Below are 20,015 nucleotides of genomic sequence, written 5' to 3'. Positions count from 1 at the left end.
AGAAACTTGGTGCATTATGAAGCATTGTGGCGGTGACAGCTACCCTGAAAATATTGTCTGGCAAGGAGTTGGAAAAATCTAATCTAATTTGGCTGATGAAGAAAAATAGCACTTAATTGAGTATTGTCCAAAAAAATAAAAATCTGCTTTTATTTGATGCATTCTTGTCCATCATTAATAACGTTCAGTCTATTTGCATTTACAGCCGACGGCATATCAAGTTACCTAGGCATCATTTTGCGTAGTTACAATATGTATGTAAAAATAAATAAAAATGTATTCTTAGATTTCTTAGTCTGATGGGTTACACATACGAGTACAAACAACAAGATGTGTGTGACACGCCATTTTAAACGTTGTCAAACATGATTGTGCTTCAAATTGCTTTAAAGCGCTAGATTGAGAGATTAAATTAAACCGTCTATTGTTCTAGTCTAGCCTAAATACTTGCCTACAAATTCTGTAAACTAAAATTGTTTAGACTACACAAACTGTAGTAGAAGACAATGAATAAGCGTAATTCATTCATGATGAATCCCTTTGTTTTACGTTTAAATCAATTCGTTTCTTGTGAGTTGAGCTCTTATTCGAAATTGATTTAATTCCCGTAAAAGCCTACATTTAGGATGCCTACGAATTAGTGATCTGAGGGTTGAGATAGAATCTGGATGTCACTTATGTAACTCCTGGATTTACAGCTTGGTCGTTAATGAAAGTCAACCAGTGAAAATTGATAAATCTTTTGTCACTCAACATCATCATCATCTTTCAATACGCGCTACGTTCTACATAAAGAATTGTAGAAGATTGTGTTTAATTTAAAAAAGTCTCAAGTAAATAACAGTTACTTCGAAAGGGTTTGAATGAAACCATCAAATTCTTCGATATAACCCCTTCAGTCGGTTTTCGTTTATCAAAGATAATATTTAACGCGTTCGCAACCATAAACCTAGCCGTAAACCTTTCAGCAACAGTTTATACGCAGTTTATATGGCGCATAAAACGATATCTCCATTTTGACGAAGGGATAACATATCCACTATAACCTGACCTATAATAAACCCTACATTATAAGAACACGCAGCTCAAACTACAATGGTTGATAACACAAATCCAAAATAACTCAAGCTGCGAATTAGAGCTAAAATAACGCGGGTACGGGTCAAGCTGAAATGGTTTTTGAACGAGCAAATACTAAAAATAAAAGTTGTATTTTTGACTGCGAGCTGAAATAATGTAGGTCAAATTGCTTGTTGGTTCACATTCATAACACAAATGATGTCATCTATGACCTTTATCTTGTTTTTTAAATTCCTTGGGTTTTCAAAAGGGTGAAAATTCTAAATTCTGAATAGAAGTAATGACGTAGAGAAAAATACACGAATATGCCTAGTAAAACGGACTTGGATAAATCATGACGTGGCAGGCTTTACTTGTATTCCAAAAAATACTTCGTATAAAACAAAGCATTTTAATTCCTCTTTTAAAAAACACGTTTTTTATTTACAACAAAATAAAATAAGGAAAAAAGAAACACCGAAGTACCTATCTAAATACTTAAAAACAAACAACTCAAGTTACAGAACGAAAAAAACAAACGAAACCGCAAAATGGCCGTCGGATTCATTAGAATCGTTTACTGGAAATTAGTAAAGTTTGACAAATCATTAATCTTCCAAAGAGAAAGATTCGATGAGTTTTTCAAGACAGAAAATGTTTGAAACTTTTTAATTTGTAGACTTAACTGAAATTCTGAATGTAAATCATAATATTGATGGAAAGACTTTTCGCGTTAAACTCTCCAAAATGTGTTGTAAAAGATCGCATTTGGACTTTACTTTTTTGAAAACTATTTTTGACCGATTTTTATATTATTTCGCAGATAAAATAAGTAAGTAGCTCACAAAAATCTAAACGTTTAAAATATCGGTCGGTATCGGTACATAGCCAATGAGCTGCTATCAGACTGACATTGACGTAAATAATGTCAGTCACTCTGGAAACGTCAGAATAGAGGGACGCGCGTGGACGTTCCGCGCGCTTTTATGATAAGTGATTCATTGTATTTAAAATAAGGTAATACATATTAATGTGCAAGTTATGTATCCAGTGTGTTATTTATGAAAATAGATCTACTAGCCTATTAATACTGCGCAATGTATTTATCTCAAAAAACATTTCAATATAAGAACAATTTGTTACACTAAGTTCACAAAGCATCATCGCATGTATAATAAGAAAAAAAACAGAATCATTATCCGAAACTATGGCAAATACAAACAGAAAAGTAATATTCGGGTATTATTCTGATAGTTCATCAACAGTATTCCTCGCAGCAAGTAATGTACTAGTCATATCTAATTATTTCTTGGCCTTGATAATGATATTTCTATTACCGAAAGTTTCGCCAAAAAGGGCGCCTAATAAGAAAAGAAAAAGTCGGGCACAAAAGATAAATCTAGTGGCAGGAATAACGAAAATGATCGTCTATTTATACATCGTATATTACAATAAAAGTAGGCTCATTGAAATAGTTATAATCGGGTAGGTTTCGGGGTACTAACGAGAACGGAAAACTTCCAATTGTGAGATTTTTCCGAGAACAGGTTAGTATTTTGTACATCTAAGAAAAGCGTGGCCATTTTATTTTCTAGTCTATCTTTCATTCTTCTCAATCACGCATACACTTTAATTTACTTTGATTTTTTACGTATGAAATGTTTCTTTTTTGCATACGTTTAGTGCGGAGACCGCTAGTCTAAAGTTGTACATTTGAGACATCTTTTGGAAATAAATACTTTTTTATTTTAGTTTTGTTGGTAAATCCAGTTTAGAGCTTGTGAAGCACTCACAAAAACACAGGATAGTTTTTCGATATCCTACTAATATTATAAATGCGAAAGTTTGGATGTCTGGATGGATGTTTGTTACTCTTTCACGCAAAAAATACTGAACGGATTTTGATGAAACTTTACAGTATTATTCAAACCCAGAACAGAGACAAACTAAAATTTCACGCGGGTGAAACCGCGGGCAAAAGCTAGTCTTGTATATTTTAGAAATAATCAAGGAGATCACTCGTCTCCACCCTGTATAGATACTTCATTCCTTAAGAAACAGCCGTTGTTTCTCTCAATTATAATAAAATCACAATAACTGAAGCACTTCCAACTTAACAAACTCCTAGAAATTTGGAGCAAATCCTTACAATTTCGTTTTACGACCTCTTCCTCTATGCCAATAGACGGTAGTCCTAATCCCATATAAAGGTATATACGAGTATATACGGTTTTATTCCCACTTTTACGAGCGGGTCCGACCGTAGTGGTAGTGCGTTGTAAAATTTAACAAAGAATACGTCATAAACACGACGGACTTTTGAAATTAGTGACGTCATTCCAGTGTGAGTTCCGACGTGGTTTGATTGAGTAATGGAAGAGAAATATCAAAGGGGGATAAATAAAAGGCTACAAAAGGCTATAACGTCGACAGGATAAGGATAATCTATAAAACTGCTATTTATAAATTGTCGTAGCTTAAAACAAAGTTCATCAAAAATGGTTCAGCTTGAAAACGTACCTGACTGTAACAGACAGGCAATTATGTACCTTGAAATATAATATTATGAAGAAGCTCCTAATATTGAAGAACTAACACGGTCAAGGCTTTTTGTTTATTAAAGCACCAACTTTTTCCGCAACTTCGTCGATTTTTTTTTATCATAAGCAGCCTCTAATACAGCCATTGTGCTTTAGTATTTGTAAATAATAAAGTTCCTAAAATAAAATTTTAAAGTTAAATCCGTGGATGAGTTTTTGTATGAAGGAATAACAACCCTATTACAGACACTGAATTGGTAACCGCTATTGTCAACAAAGTAAGCCCTTGTTCAAACGCCAAACTTGTACAATAATGCCAGTGAACTTAGGTCATAATCTGGTACTTTTGCCTACCTATAAAGCCCTCTTAGTCTAGAATAACTTAAACTAAGCCGCCTACAGTGGTACAAAGGCGTTTTTAACTGAATAACTTGAAAACACCCGCACAAATTCTGTTCACCCTCAGAACAATGCTGAGATAACCATAAACAATACTTTAAACCAGATATTAAAAGCATACAGAGGCTCGCAAACTAACTAAAGCACTTTTAAAGAGATTTACACCGTGCAAACAAAAATGCGACACAAAACGTGGCGTTTTCTAAGAAATATAAGACAGTAATATCAAAGCCAAATCTTTTGAACACTTTCAGACAATGACCAGCTTAAGCTGAGCCGTCGTAGCATATTTGGACTTACCGCTACGAGACCAGTTTATACTGGTTAGTTTTACTAGTCCAGAATATCTTGGCACATGGACATACGGTCATTTACTCCCCGCAGTTCAGACTTGTATGAGATGTGGGGGGGAGGGGAGGTCAAGCTACAATTGCTTTCGCTTGACTTAGCCTTTGAAATGGCTCCCCGAGCCAGCGGTGTAATGTTAGAGCGAATGGTGTTGCCGTTATTTTATTTTTATTTAAAATATTTTTGGAAATATAATGATACAATCATAACAACACTGAGATTTGAACAATACCAATATATTAAAGTTTCATAAAGGTATTTAAGATAATTTGTTCAATACTGGTTAGGCTTTTAACAAAGTTGCTAAGGCGACAGACTTAAGCTGGGTTGCGCCATCTTACTTTAACAAAAGTCAAAAATCTGTCAAACTCCATACAAAAACACCGGTTATCGTTACCGTTTTGGTAAGTTAGGTGGAGCAACTCAGTCGTAGATTTGAAGCTGAAAGCCAGGCGGACTTAGAACAACAGAAAACTTTGCTCCTACTAGGAACTGAACTCTGGACCTCTTATTTCAGACAGATGGACTTACCACTAGACCACAGAGGCGATATTTTAAGAGATTACAAAAAACTTCAACGTAAAGACATCTCGTCGTAGAATTAATTAATGAATTTCAGAAGCTCTTGAATTAAATGAACTCCTCTTAACAGTTTATTAATTTTCAGAACTTAACGTCAATACAAGACAAGCAGGGACAAGTTTTAAGTACTAATGGCGATGCTTTGCCAAATTTTGGCAGAGACTAGTCTGAACAGCCATAATGAGTTGCCTTTAATTAAGTAGCACTTTTGTATTTTGATGGGTAAGTAAATTCTGTATCAGTAATAAAAGTAGGTATATTATAATTGTAAGTATTTTAAATATTGAATTGAAGCCACGATAGCCGAACGGTGAAGGGGTCGGACTGGCCGACTCGTGATCCGGGGAACGCGGGTTCGAATCCCACCGCTGCTCGATTACAAGCATACAAGCATATTTACTTAGTACGAGAGGCTAACAGGAGTATTAGTAATTACCTTAAAAAAAAAGATTTCGGATATTTTTTTATCATTTTACCTAGATAAAAAAGTTAACTGAGTCCTCCACCATTTCTTCTCAGCACGATATTATACAACATGATAAATATGTCTCAAAGTGGTGTAGCACAAGCTATGTTTGGTTGGGTTCGAATCTCGCCGCCGCTCGACTATTGTGGTGAGCCCACTCGTAACACAAGCAATTAGCGTACTCGAGGAGCTAACGGGACTATTAGTTATTTATGCATTGCAAATCACTAATATTATTTGTAAAAAAAATCCAAATTACTCAAAGGTGACTGACTGACTGACATAGTGATCTATCTACGCACAGCCCAAACCACTGGACGGAAACTCCACCCCTAAGAGGGTAAAACGGGATCCACGCGTACGAAGTCGCGGCGGCCGCTAGTACTAAAATAAAAAGTCGTATTTTCTGACCTTCTTGAGCTACGTAGAGCCATCCCCCATTCTTTAAGGTGCGCCATAAGCCGGCGTCGATCAATTCCTCTTTTCCAGCTGTCTGACTCTCTGAGTCAGTAAGCGCTTATAATATACAACGTATGTCTGTATAGAATGACAAGGCGTCAAGTGTCACGTACTTAAAGATGATCGGTTTAAATGTCATTTCGGGCACGTTACTTTCATATTTCATTTTTAGAAATGCAATATTAATTTATTTTCTCATGTTCTCATACATTTTTCCAAGAAACTTGCAAATATTTCGTTTCAGCCGAATGACGTCCACTGCTGGACAAAGGCCTCCCCCATGGGTTTCCACAACGACCGGTCATGCGCTGCCCGCATCCAGGCACTTCCCGCGACCTTCACCAGATCGTCGGTCCACCTAGTGGGGGGCCCACACTACGTCTTCCGGCCCATGTTCGCCACTCGAGAACTTCTTCAGCCCAACGGTCATAAGCTCTACGAGTCATGTGCTCTTGCCCTTATTTGAGTATGACTTTATCTTACTTGAAAAAAACCTAGGTCTAAAAGAGGTTTATTATTCCTTGGGTTTCACCTAACTTTAATGATTAGAGAATTACGTGTTATATTGTTATTATACAAGGTGGAATTTTGTAATACCACCTGAAGGGAAAGTACTCTTAATACTGTAGATAGAAAATTTTACTCAAAGAAAACATTCCTTTATATTTGAAAAGAAATAGAACTGCATTCAAAGATTTGCAAAAAATTGCTTGCTACACTCGGGAATCTAACCTACTAAAATCTATTGTAAATTACACCCTGTATTTTTATTGCATCGATCTTTAGGGTTCAGTATAAGGCTTGGATGAAATCTCTCAAACAAACTTGATAAAACAAAATAAAACCATGAAAGCTTAAATTATTGTAATTATTTACAGAAAATTGTATGGTATGGTCAAAAATCTTTAATCGCAGTTCTCTTTCTTTTCAAAAATAAAGGAATGTTTTCTTCAAGTAAAATTTTCTATCTACAGTATTAAGGGTACTTTCCCTCCAGGTGGCATTACAAAATTCCACCCTGTATAGATATTGATAAACTTGATTACTATTTCGCACCCTTCCTGGAATAAGTACGCAAGTGAAAAATGCCAACTTTTCAGGAGCGTAAAAAAACTGTCCTAAAAATTTATTACCATTATTAAAAATATGTGTTATACATCAAAAGATAGCTAAAAATGTCTGTGAGGGGCCTATGTATTTATATTTAAAATACACTTAATAGGTTTTGAGAAAAACTTAAAAAAGAGCGTTGCGTACTTATTCCGCGAAACATATTTTAACACTTGTTGTTGTAATTATGAATATTGCATTATTGACATGTAAAGGAATACATGCTGTTTGGTATTATTGCAGATAACCACTTATTGGCGTTCAGATTTAGTCGTGCATTCAACGTGTAAGTGTAGTTTACGTAGTTTTTCCTCGAACTATTTGTATTGAAATAAATTCGTAAAAAGGATAACGTACTTTTACCTTGTGAAAAATTACATTACTTATGGTAGTATTTAAAATTATAGCTTTATTCAAAATCAAAAAGTTACAATATTTTTGCATAACTATATTATAATTTTCGGAAATTGCATTTTTAGGGAGAGACGAGCTATCAAAAGGACTAATGCCCGTTTTCACCATCAATCCCTAATTTGTAAGTGACCTCTATGGTGATACATAACAGGAATTTTGTTTTTATAGGGGTCACTTAAAAATTTGGGATTAATGGTGAAAACGGGCATAAAACTCATTTATTTTTGCAAGTAGGCTTTTATAAAGCACTTTTAGTTTTACACTCTGCTCCAACCACTGCTTCAGGACATTTTTTTTTTACGGAAGCGGTAGATAGATATTTTGTAAAGTTACCATTTAAAACAGAAAATCCACAATCACCATTTGCAGACACCAAACCGAGGAATGAACTGCCGTTTGCAGTATTTGCGGACCAATACGATCTACAATCTTTCAAGAGGAGACTCTAACACCTTAAAGACAATCAACGCACCTGTAACTCACCGAGGAGCGGGTGTCTATGGGCGGCGGGTAATCACTTACCATCAGGTGATTCGTCTGCTCGTTTGCCTCCTTTCCCTTAAAAAAACCCAAAAACATAACCACACAGAGGTCCGTTCAGTTAGAAAGAAAGTTGCAGAAATCACCAGACCTGAAAAAGATTAACGAACACACAGAATTTTTTTTATAAAACAAGGTACCTACCTGAAAAAGAAAAAGAAACAAGAATGACAGTATACTTACCTCATCATGCGGTCGTCTGGAATAATACGGAGACAACTCGCGCACGATTGTATTTGATGCTTCGTGTTAAGGTTCGATTTATATTTCACTGAATAACGAACTGCTTGTGAACCAACCCACAAGCAGTTCTCAGCTGCAAGAAGACCCGAGAAATATTATAATGAGATGAAACGTGTTTGCTTCATAGATGACATTATGAAGATGATCTTCAGATTTATGTGACAAAAAATGATTCGGATTACCAGTGCATTATTTGGAGACCGAATTACCAAAGAGTACCGATTTCTATAAAATTATAAAACAACATTTTTATATCAATGACCTTTTATCAGGAGCGGACTGGTCAATTGAAGCTATAATGCTATAATTTAATGTGAACTTACAGAGCAGATAATAATACATCTGATATGACCATCCACCAGGTTACACTTCAATACTATAATGCGAACAGGTCGCTGCCTGCTGCTCTCTCCTGAACACTATGATCCAGACCTTATAGGCACTTACAGGTAGATATCTACCATCTTATACTGCATCTCACTTAACCTCCTGAGTACCAGACATACTTTTTTTGGAGTTTCGTTAAGAAACTTTTGTAGTGCACTACATTATAGTAAGTTAGTATAAAAAAAATACAAAATAAATTATCGAATTGGAAAATCTTGTTTTTCACTATGTCCCTTATAAAGGACAACGGTATTTAATCAATATGTCATTTGTAAAGGACATAGCCATTTTTTGCGGGTTAATCCAGAATATACTACAAATAATAGGTTATTTAAAACAGAATTTTATATGTATAATATTTATTTTTAATGTTCTTTATCAAAATTAACGAAATTCAATTTTTTATCAATATAAATCTCAAAATTTAACTTTCTCTTACAAAATCACTATAATTAAACATTAGAAACATTAGAGATCAGTCAGTTCTTCATAATAGTTAGTTTTTAAGACTCATATTTATAAATTCTACATGAAAATTGGTGAAAAAATTGCGATCAGGAGTGAAACACAGGTAGATCCCACATTTTTTGCAGAGAACTGTAGTTTTTTTGTTACAACAAATACTTCTGCAGCGCGATTGTTTTACACTATATTCTGGAAAACAGGCAGGCTGCATATTTTTTTTAAATTTCTGTTTTTAGTGTGTCATTTGGCCATCTATTTTGAGTGTTAGCATTGTTTTGCATAGCTATCTAACGTAGATATCGATGGCGAACCAACACCTCGGTAACGGCCACGACTAAATCCACGCGAACATCCCCGCTCCCGCGATGCAATACTAAGTCGACCTCTTATTGGTGGTAGATATGAGGAATCTGATGATGCATAAGGTGTTGGAGAATCCACAGGAGTGATCAAAACTATCTCTCCCTCATCCGAGCTACTAGATTCACTGACACAATGGTCATTTGTTCTTTGTTGGAATTTTGGTGGGATAAACTCTGGATTTTCATCGGAATCATCACCAGAAAAGTCCGATACGGAGTCATTCCAGATATCTGCAATAACATCTTTTTTAACCGCTGTAAATAACTTAAATTTACGTATATGTACTTTACATAGAACATCAGAACTCTAGAATTTTAGTATTAATTACGTGCTATTGTACTTTGCAAAGGACATAAAAAATGAAATTGAGGGTAGGACCACAGTATTTATTTCTTCAACAAAATAGAACTTCAAATCCTTAGTTTATACAACTAATATATTATTTACTACAAAATAACACATATTTACTATTTTTTTCTATAGATGAATAAAGATTTATTTACCTTTGCGCGGACGCACAGTCACAGTTTTATCTTCGGACGCCATTTTAGACAAAATTACAGATGATAGTTGACGTTTTAATTTTTTACCATAGATTAGTGTTGCCAAGTAACATTAAAAGTTACAAAGTTTAGTGTTTTCTAGTAAAATGAAGCCAACAGATTTTTTTATTTTTTATGTACTGTGTGTAGGACAAATGTACGCAGGAGGTTAACATCACATGCAACTGCGGTCAAATATGTACCTTTTGCTACCTAGTTCTGCGTTGAGTTTATGAAGTCAACAAAAGATCAGCTAGTGCTAAAGTAGTTTCATGAACCTTGATGGAACAGTCCAAGCATTGGGTATTGAATGGAATTTGAGGACAGATTTAAATAAAATGTGAATATACCACAAATTGCAAAACCAATCATGAAACGTAATATTTTATCTGATACATCTGATCAAACTTTTTGATCCCCTTGGCTGGAGCTTAGCTCCAAGTACAGTCATGGCTAAGATTCTATTGGAAATATAATAGAAAGTATTTATTTGTTTCAGAACAAAAACTTTGGCTGATAAAAAAATAATAAGGATAGAAAGATAAGTAACTCATTAAAAGAAGATTGGATTAAGATACGGCAGGATTTGATTCATATTGACAAAATACAGATATAGATTGGTATAGGTAGAGAGAAAAAATACGTCAGCATCATCATTTCAGCTACAGGACGTCCACTGCTGAACATAGGCCTCCCCCAATGACTTCCACATCGCACGGTTGGAAGCACATAGTACGCAGAACTGACGGCCGATGGGCCAGCAAGGTTATGAAGCGGAGGCCAGGTACCGTAAAACGCAGCGTTGGGACATCCACCGACAAGGTGGTCCGACGACCTGATAAAGGTAGCTGGAAGGCCAGATGCAGGCCGAGTAAAAATACAATAATTATAATAAAATTAGCGATGCCTCTGTGAGTGCATTATACTGCAGCCGTTCACATAAGATCAACTAGATCAAGGCTGCTCAACTCCAGGCCCGCGGGACACAGTGTGGCCCCCAAAAGAATTTTAAGTGGCCCGCGCATGTACAGTTTGAAAAAAAAAAGCACCAAATAAAAAAACCCGCCGAGCACAGTACAAACTTTAAGATCTCTCTGAAGTTAGCTGTTAAAAATGTAGGTGACCCGTCGTTAACGACTGAATCCACCGTTTGGCCCGACTCTTCAAAAGGTTGAGCAGCCTTGAACTAGATGAAGGGTTTGAAACGAAATTAATTGCTAAAAAACTCAAGTGCTCTCTGAAACCTGTTTTTCTTTTACTTCGTCTTGAGCTATGTGCTGCTTTGAGTAAACTGGATGAAGCAAATGACAAGGAATAATGTGAAGAATACCAACCTCAGAGATGTTCGCACACTATGAACAGATTTTTCTATTGTGATGGCCTAGCTGTCTGGAGAGACGAATAGTTGGAAATCTATTGTTGCAAACCGCGTCGTGGAGATTGTCGAAAACGTTTATATTAATACTGACATCATGTTAATTCACAAGAAAGCTGACTCAGCTCCACATTTTGGATTATCAAGGCGAAACCATTGGCGAGAAAATAAGTACACAGATATTTCAATTGTGCTAAATTGAATGCTACTGCTAAAGTAAGTACCTAATGGGAGATTTACCAGAACAGCAAGTTACTCAATCTAGACAATTCATGAACAAGGGAGACGATTTTGAAGGACCCTTTAAAATTTTGATGTCCAAGGGAACAAAACTATAGAAGCCTATAATATAGTGATATTTATTGTCTGCATGACTACAAAAGTTACCCACATTGAACTCGTTGGTGACATCACTTCCGAATCCTATAAGGTTCACTTCACACTCGGTCAGCCGGCGTGCAGCGATGGCGATCGATGCATTTTGTCTGATCGCCATCACTGCACGCCGGCTGATCGCGTGTGATTGCGTTGGTTTGGCTGAACCTTTAAAGAAAGAAAGAACAATTTTTATTTGGTCCAAAACTTATAGGTGCTTTTATACGCTTTGTTGAAGAGTGACCGGACCTGTGAAGCAACCAGGATAGAAACTTTGTCTGAGCCAGGAGTTTCATAAGGCCTGGAATAATAATGCAATTTACTGGACAAATAGGGTCAACACTAGGATATAGAAGGCACTTAATGGCACTACATTCCAGTGGCAAGTCCAATCTGTGGAGGTCTGCGGAAAGCTGGCGTCCGGTCGATCAAGTACCACCTGAAAAGAATACTGACTGCTCATCATACATACGAAAAGATGGCAATAGTTTTGTATCAGGTTGTTGCATTTTTAAACGTCTGACCATTATGTCCTTTTGATGACAATATTCCTTAAAATACATACAAACTTGTGTCATTTTATAATTAGGGACGTACCGATTGTTGCTTACTGCTTTGAAAGACTTAAAGATACATACCTTGTCACACTGGCAATACACGCAGAAGCTGATAAATGAACTCATGCGGCTCTGGAAAGATGAATATTTATCACGATTACTACGATAACGGTTCACTGAAGAGAGAGACAGAATTTAAAATGGATCTTGTACTCATAAAGACCGATTATTTTATCACCATCATTGGTATGTTTTTTTGATAAACACACAGGATCTGATAGTCTTACAAGGGTATTTAGTGCAAGAAGTAGTGGTTCGGATACTTAAATGACTGAAACTAAATTAATTTGTGCTTTGTTAATGACTAAATTACATCTAAATAAATGTATCAATATCGGTATAAAACACAACATCGCCAAAAGTTTCGTAAAATAATTAGGCAACTAGACTTGCACAAAGATAATGTACGTAGAAAATAACGTATCAATTGTTATATATTATTATTCGAATAAAAGTTTCGTGGAAGAATTAGGCATCTAGACTTGCACAAAATTACCAGCATAATGTGCACAAAAGTTTCGTGGAAAAACTAAGCAACTAAACTTGCAACCACGATACCCACCAAATAATATCCTAAAATAAGTATGCAACAATAGATACGCGAAAATATTTTTTAAAGTCTTCGTGGAAGATGTACGTAACTATTAATATGCTATTATTCATACGGAACTTTATTAAACAATTAAGTGCAAATGTATTTACTTCGTTTTTCCTATGGAAATTTAGATATTTTAATGTTGCAATATTTTACATATTTGTACATAATTTCTTCATTTTTAAGAGAAAAATTATGAAAAAAATTGACAATATGTATTACCTCCTTCTTGATTTTTTAGTGCAATAAAAAAAATATCGCACAAGTGGACTTGCATACTTATTCCAGGGGGGGTGCGATTTGTAATACAAAAACTTTTGAAAAAGCTTTAATAGATATTTCATTTGTATTTGCCATTAAATACAAATCAGATAAAGAAAAAACTATTAATTCAATCACCACAGATTTTTCATGAATAACAAATGAAGCAGCGTTATGCAACCAACAGCTTTATAACGGTGTTATACGAGCTATAATGGCTGTACAAGAACTTGGTGTGATTTATAGTCATTTTACAGTAATGAAAAAGCTTTAGTCCAGCTATCAGCTGACTAATGACTGTGGAGGTATGTTCTGCTATCTACCCTCCATCGAAGTGTCAAGCCATAGCAATCTGGTAGCGTAGAGTGTTTGATAGCATGTCAAGCTGCACTGAAGCTCTTTAGTGGCAGTAATAGTTGCTATTATGAAAAACTCATTAAACTTATTTATGAAAGTAGTATTTTATAAAGCACTTTTACACGTCTCAGTATTAACCCTACCACTGCTTCAGGACAATAAATAGGCCAGTGTTGAGAAGAAGCAGCGCAAGAAACTCAGTCACTATTTTCAGCCTCTTTTTCAAGGGTTTACAGACCTTAAAATATAAATAGTTTTAAATATTTATGCGAGCTAGGCAGTAGATAGTTTTTGGAAACAAAAAAGTGTACGTTAATGTGCTCTTGAATGTAAAATGTAACAGCGGAAAATTACACATTTACGATGTATTTAATATTAATTATCGAAAATTTTAAATGAATTTAAAAGGTTCGAGTGTGTACAAGTACGTGTTTAAATTGGAATTCAAATAATCAGTTGTATTTGTATTTTAATCAACATAGATTTCAATGTAATTTTCATCAATCCTGCTTGAATCTCATACAAACCAAGCATCGAACGTTTGATCGCCTCTACCTAGTACCTAAGTATCATGCTTCTTACTAACCCACTACTTTAATTTGAAAGTTTGTTGGGAAAAACTAGGCTACTTTGAAATATTTAAAGAAAACACGACTCAAAAAATATTTCATAATCAACTAAGTTGTAAAACATTGACATAAAAACTAGAAGTACAAAATAAAACATCAAAAGTGTGTACAATCATATTATATTTTTCCCCGAGGCGTCTGGCCTTTTTAGGGAAAAATTACCTTTGTAAAATGACGTGGCGTGTCCCCGGGAAACCGAAATTATTTGCTCGTGTAACGAGATATTTAAGAAAATATTAGTCACAGGCAATGTCACTTGATATTTTTTAACAGTTCTTTTTGTAACGTTCTAGGTTACATAACTAGCTTTCGCTCGCGATTTCGATCAAGGGATCTACATTCCATTGCTGTCATCATTGTAAGTATACCTACACATCGTTTGCGTATGAATCATCATCATCATCTCAGTCACAGGACGTCCACTGCTGAACATAGGCCTCTCCCAATGATTTCCATATCGCCCGATTTGAAGCGGCCTGCATTCAGCGCCTTCCTGCTGCCTTTATGAGGTCGTCGATCCACTGCGTATGAATAATGAAATATGTCTTGAAGAGCATACAGTATCAAGGAGCATAAAATACTTATTCAGTTATTATTTATCCTACATTATATTTGTATCGCTGAATGAATTACAGTTTTCTAAGAAATCTCAATGAGATTCAAACGAAGAGATAATTTGTATAAAGTCTTTCAACTCACAAATCATAATACATAGTAGCGTAACCTTATCACCCCAAGAACGATAACAACCCATAACGTAGGCTAAAAACTGCCGATAGAGAGGCAAATATACGTCACTGTGGGTGTGAAAGAGACGGATAATAGCGACAAATCCGACATTACGACGTGGATCGGCGATAAAAGTTCGTCGCGATTGTTCATATAACGTCGTGTTGTGATATATTTGCGAAGGGGTGCCGATTTAAATGGGGTTTATGTAGATGCATATAGGCTCTGAAATAACTGTTATTATGTAAGTAATTTATATTGGTGTATTGTTTCAATGCTTGACGAATACATCGGTATCGAAGTGCTATCAGCTGCCTGCTCATAAATTCAAATTGAAGTAAAAATCTTTATACGAAAGTGACTCTACATAAAATTAGAAAACTTTATACTTTTACTTACTTAGATTCACTTCTGGTACACCTTTATTTCCTGAACCTAGATAGTTGCTATGAATATGATTTAATCTAACAAAAAATATACGTTTAATTTATACAAGTGCTATCTCGACTGTACTTTACCAAACTATGAATAAATTAACATAAGTGCCAAAATACTCGTCAAAATTTAATCAAAAAAATTGTTTTGATTTATGTATGACTACTAGCGGCCGCCCGCGACTTCGTACGCGTGGATCCCGTTTTACCCCCTTAGGGGTGGAGTTTCGTAAAATCCTTTCTTAGCGGATGCCTACGTCATAACATCTACCTGCATGCCAAATTTCTGCCCGATCCGTCCAGTGGTTTGGGCTGTGCGTTGATAGATCACTATGTCAGTCAGTCAGTCAGTCACCTTTGAAATAATATATTTAGATTTATTCAATTCACATCACAGATAAATAAATAGTTACCAATATATCAAAACAGATCAATATAGAAAAACGCTTCAGGGTTCAAAACTACACTTTGTACCTGAAAGTAAAACTGCAAACCCCATCTCCCCAAAGCATCGAACGTGTAATCTTATAGAATACCTTCGCCTTGCAATTTCTGTTACTCCGCCGAGTCAGCACTCGTCCCCTTTCGACTGGGGTGCAATAATGTGTAATCTTTCCACAGCCTGTATGAGTAGACTGAGTATACCTTTAGTTTAGTAGGTATAGAGCCAGTTTTAGCAGGTTCAAATAAAGTTTCAGATATGAAATTATAAATAACTTTAAAAAATCGAACTGCCTAAGGCGGGAATTGAACCCACGACCTTCCGCTTGCCGGGCGACTGCTCTTCCAACAGCTGATGATGATGAAGATGCGACTCTTAACGCTAAAAATTAAATAAACAAGTCTCAGATAATCTGACAGTTTCAGATAATCTGGCGAGCCGCCTTTGTGCTCGCAGTGATACCGCCAGTCGGCGGGTCGCTGCGATCTCCCTGCGAACCACGCGCGAGCAGCTCGCAGCGGGCTCGTGCCTATGTACTCACTTGATACAGTATCTGATAATGTATCACGCTATACGGCTAGATGAGTATCCTGCATTATAATACCATCTACAGTTTAATGGAGAAATACCTACTAATAACGATATTCGAATAAAAGAGCAGGAAAAGATCTCAATATTGTGTATCTTGTGGGCATTCTTATCCAATTATGTAGGATTAAATACACCAATGTATGGAATATAATAACCTAACGACGTTGAGTATGGTTTCTCAGTCGATCGTGTTACGGGAAAGAATATTATGTGGGTGGACGGAAGATTCCTATTAATAATGTGTTTGACTTTGAAAGGAAAATCTTTTCTAAATATGTTTATTACTTGATTTTATACAAGTTAACAACTGGATTTTGTAGCGCAAATACTGATCATCATCATCATAGTTTCAGCCATAGGCCGTCCACTGCTGAACATAGGCCTCCCCCAATGATTTCCATATCGCGCGGTTGTTAGCGGTCTGCATCCAACGCCTTCCATCTACCTTTATGAGGTCGACGGTCCACATTGTGTCGCCTAGCCTCTTTAAAACAATTGCTATTAACAATTGTGAATACAAAATACCGTTAAACCCTCGTAGTAAGCTTAATTCTTGTATTATGAGTGAGTTGATCACAATGGACCAGTGGCGGGGATCGAACCCGAGTTCCTCGGATCACGAGGCGACCTGTCCGACACCTTCACCATTCGGCTATTGTCGTTTCTTTTCCTCGTGGATATGCATTACTTTTAGTAATTTAAATTAAAAACCAATTTACAATAAGCTTGTATAGTAAATTCAAACGTAGTTTTAATTTTAGCTTCAATTATTATTTCACGTCTTTAATTTAACAGAACTTCAAACAATGTCAATCTTTCGCACTAAAACTCACTGAACTTAAATTCCTCGCAACCAAGGCCGGGTGGCAGAACCTACTAAGATTAAACTTCACAATTTTCAAGATAAACGATAACCGAAACGCGGCGAAATGAAACATCGCCAGATTACCCCCCGATACCCACTTTGGGGACAGTTGTGAAATATGGGGTGCCTTAAATTTATGAATCTTGTCACTAGTGGGGGGATCCGATTATAATAACTTTCTTATAAAGAATACTGATACTTTTCTGTAAAGGACATTCAACGATAAATAAATGATTTATAAAGGGGCAAGCATTAAGTATGTAGCATTTTTTACTTACAAATTTTACACCATTATATTGCAACATCGCCGCATGTAAGATTATTTATGTATGTTTTTTATTCCTTTTAGGCTGGGTGGTACCATCTTACTTTAAATTTAACAAACGTCAAAAATCTGTCAAAGTCCTTACAAAAAGCACGGGTTATCGTTAAAGTTACCGTTAAAGTTTTATTTTTTATGTGACAAGAGGCAAACGAGACGGATCACCTGATGGTAAGTGAATATTGCCCAGACACCCGCAGTCCCAGCGTTAGGTTAGGTTAGCAAGTTAGGTGGTGCAATTACTCAGCCTAAGTGTTTATAACTTATATCAGTTACTTAACCATAACCGGTTCAAGATTTACTTAAACTGGAACTATATAGGAGCAGTTTAAGATATCCAATATGTCTTTATCCAGTAGGCCTAAGATGCGCGCCGTGATTAACTTTTATCGACGTCAAAATGTATGGGCAAAATCGATAAAATGGCGTGATAACCGCTTATCGCGGCGCGCATCTTAGGCCTACAGATCGAGACATGATAAATAAACAACAAACGCCCAAAAGCTTCTTCTATGGAGTGGATTTTAACTACTGAAATCGCTTTGGTGTCTAAAGTTGAGAATAGTCTAAACTTGTAACAGAACAAAGAGGCGCTCTATGAAATGTAATCTAGTATTTACCCATTTAGCGATGCAAACGTCGTAAATTTTACTTGTATTGTACCATTCATTACAAAGTTACATAATAAGAAATGCTCTATTCAATACTCACCTTTATGATATTTCATTTAAGCCTTATTCGATAATAGTAACTCTACAAGCTGTACTATAAGTAGGTGCTTGAAGGCGTTTGGAACAGGCAATTTCCGCCAACAAATACTTAGAAATAAACAAGATAGAAAGGGGTTTTCATTATAATGCCAATATCAGTGCCCAAGCTGTGAACATCTACTATTCATTCAATAAAATATATACTTGTCACTTTCTATACTCCTATGTATTCGTTCAATAAAATACTTGAATCTTCCTATACATAGCAACGTAAGTGTGAACGCTTATTTCTTTCCCTCTGTGCCTCATAAAGCAATATCAGTAATGTAATTCCGAATCAATTCTCCAAATCGCACTATTGAAAGTTTCATATGTCTTACAATAGGTACGAGTAAATACACTCGGCATCAAATAAATCGCACCTCCCGCGACAATAACATGTTGGTGTTATTTGATAGGCTAATAAAGTAGACTTAAAGACAAAATAATTTATTTTTTTTATAAACAATTAACAGTTAGGTACCATAAATGTGACTTGAAAAAAGCCCCGCACTCCTGGGACCAATTAGACCAATTTTTGTGGTAACAAATCCAAGTAATGGTCTCGTGTCCTCTGATTAATCCCAATTTATCAGTTTATAACTGGACCCATTTATGCAAACAAGAACCAACCCACACCAGGGTGGTTTCGAGAAAACGAGACTTTTGTAAACAGATGTTGCAAAATGCGTACATAATATATTAATGAAAGATTACTTGTTAATCTTATGTGGGACACTACAGCCTATCTAGGAATATCAGATTTATAAATTTTATAAAGTTAAAATATAAAGTAAATCGTTAAAAAACGGTTGGTTCTTTCTTGTAAAAACATATTTTGTTGCTTAGTTCCTTCTTGCAAAACGGATGTAAGATTTCTTGTTGTGATATGGGCATTTCTACTGTACGGTGTATTTTTTCTCAATTCGGTGCTAAAATTTATATTTAGTTTTTTAAGTAGTTTCAATACAAAAAAATAAATGTTACTCCATTTTGAATGTAAAAATGGCATTGTCACTAAATATTGTGAAGTGGTTTATGAGAAATGTTAAGCATCGAATTGAGAGAGCACCGAATTGAGAAAATGAATCACGGAATTGAGAAATGAATCTCCAAATATAAAAATCGCTCCGCAAACTTAGAATTGATGACATTATGAAGAAATACCTAATGTATTTCAATAATTAATATGATAAATACTTAAAACGTTTTGATATCTGATTGCTGGTCTATTAGTTAGATGGTTCATTTTAGGTTTATATGTCTGAAATACCAATGGAATAAAACAAAAATCCTAATCAATATGTTTAATTTTTTAATAAGGAACTATAATAAATTCTTAATTTTTATACAGTGTGAGTCACGTTAAAGTGTACATATGAAAATAGATGAAACTAGACCTATTTTTATCGACAAAAAAGAGGTCAAAAATTTTTTGAGATTTTTTTTTAATTTTTTATAGATTTTTTTTTCTTCCAATTACTTATTGTAAAAAAAACGTAATAACTTTTAAACTAAGCGGTATATCCTGATAAAATAAAAACAGTAATAATGCTAAATAACAGACGATACTGAAAAAATACATAAAATACCCAGAAAATGCCAACAAATAATAAAAATGATACTTTTTGAAAAAAATCTGCTTAAAAATTCGTATTTTTTTGGTTATTTCATAAATTTCTCAAAAAAATGCCCCTATAACAGGTGGTTTTTATTACTTTGTATTATTTTCTATCGTATTATCTTTGTAAAACTAA

The 20,015-nt window shown here is 35.3% G+C and overlaps 1 protein-coding gene and 1 long non-coding RNA gene across 5 annotated transcripts in view; both read right to left on the bottom strand.

Moving 5' to 3' along the window:
* The window catches only part of LOC135084408 (hemicentin-1), a 609,550-nt gene that overhangs the window by 462,477 nt on the left and 127,058 nt on the right, over positions 1-20,015 (bottom strand). The gene's annotated exons all lie outside the window — the stretch shown is intronic.
* Positions 11,633-12,409, bottom strand: LOC135084454 (uncharacterized). The gene is made up of 2 exons (XR_010259841.1): positions 12,306-12,409; positions 11,633-12,106 (listed from the first exon to the last, which is right to left on the bottom strand). It is a non-coding gene; the product is annotated as an uncharacterized LOC135084454 (long non-coding RNA).

This window comes from Ostrinia nubilalis, chromosome 26, assembly GCF_963855985.1.
Source record: "Ostrinia nubilalis chromosome 26, ilOstNubi1.1, whole genome shotgun sequence".
NCBI lineage: Eukaryota > Metazoa > Arthropoda > Insecta > Lepidoptera > Crambidae > Ostrinia > Ostrinia nubilalis.
This window is presented reverse-complemented; position numbering and strand designations above follow the sequence as displayed.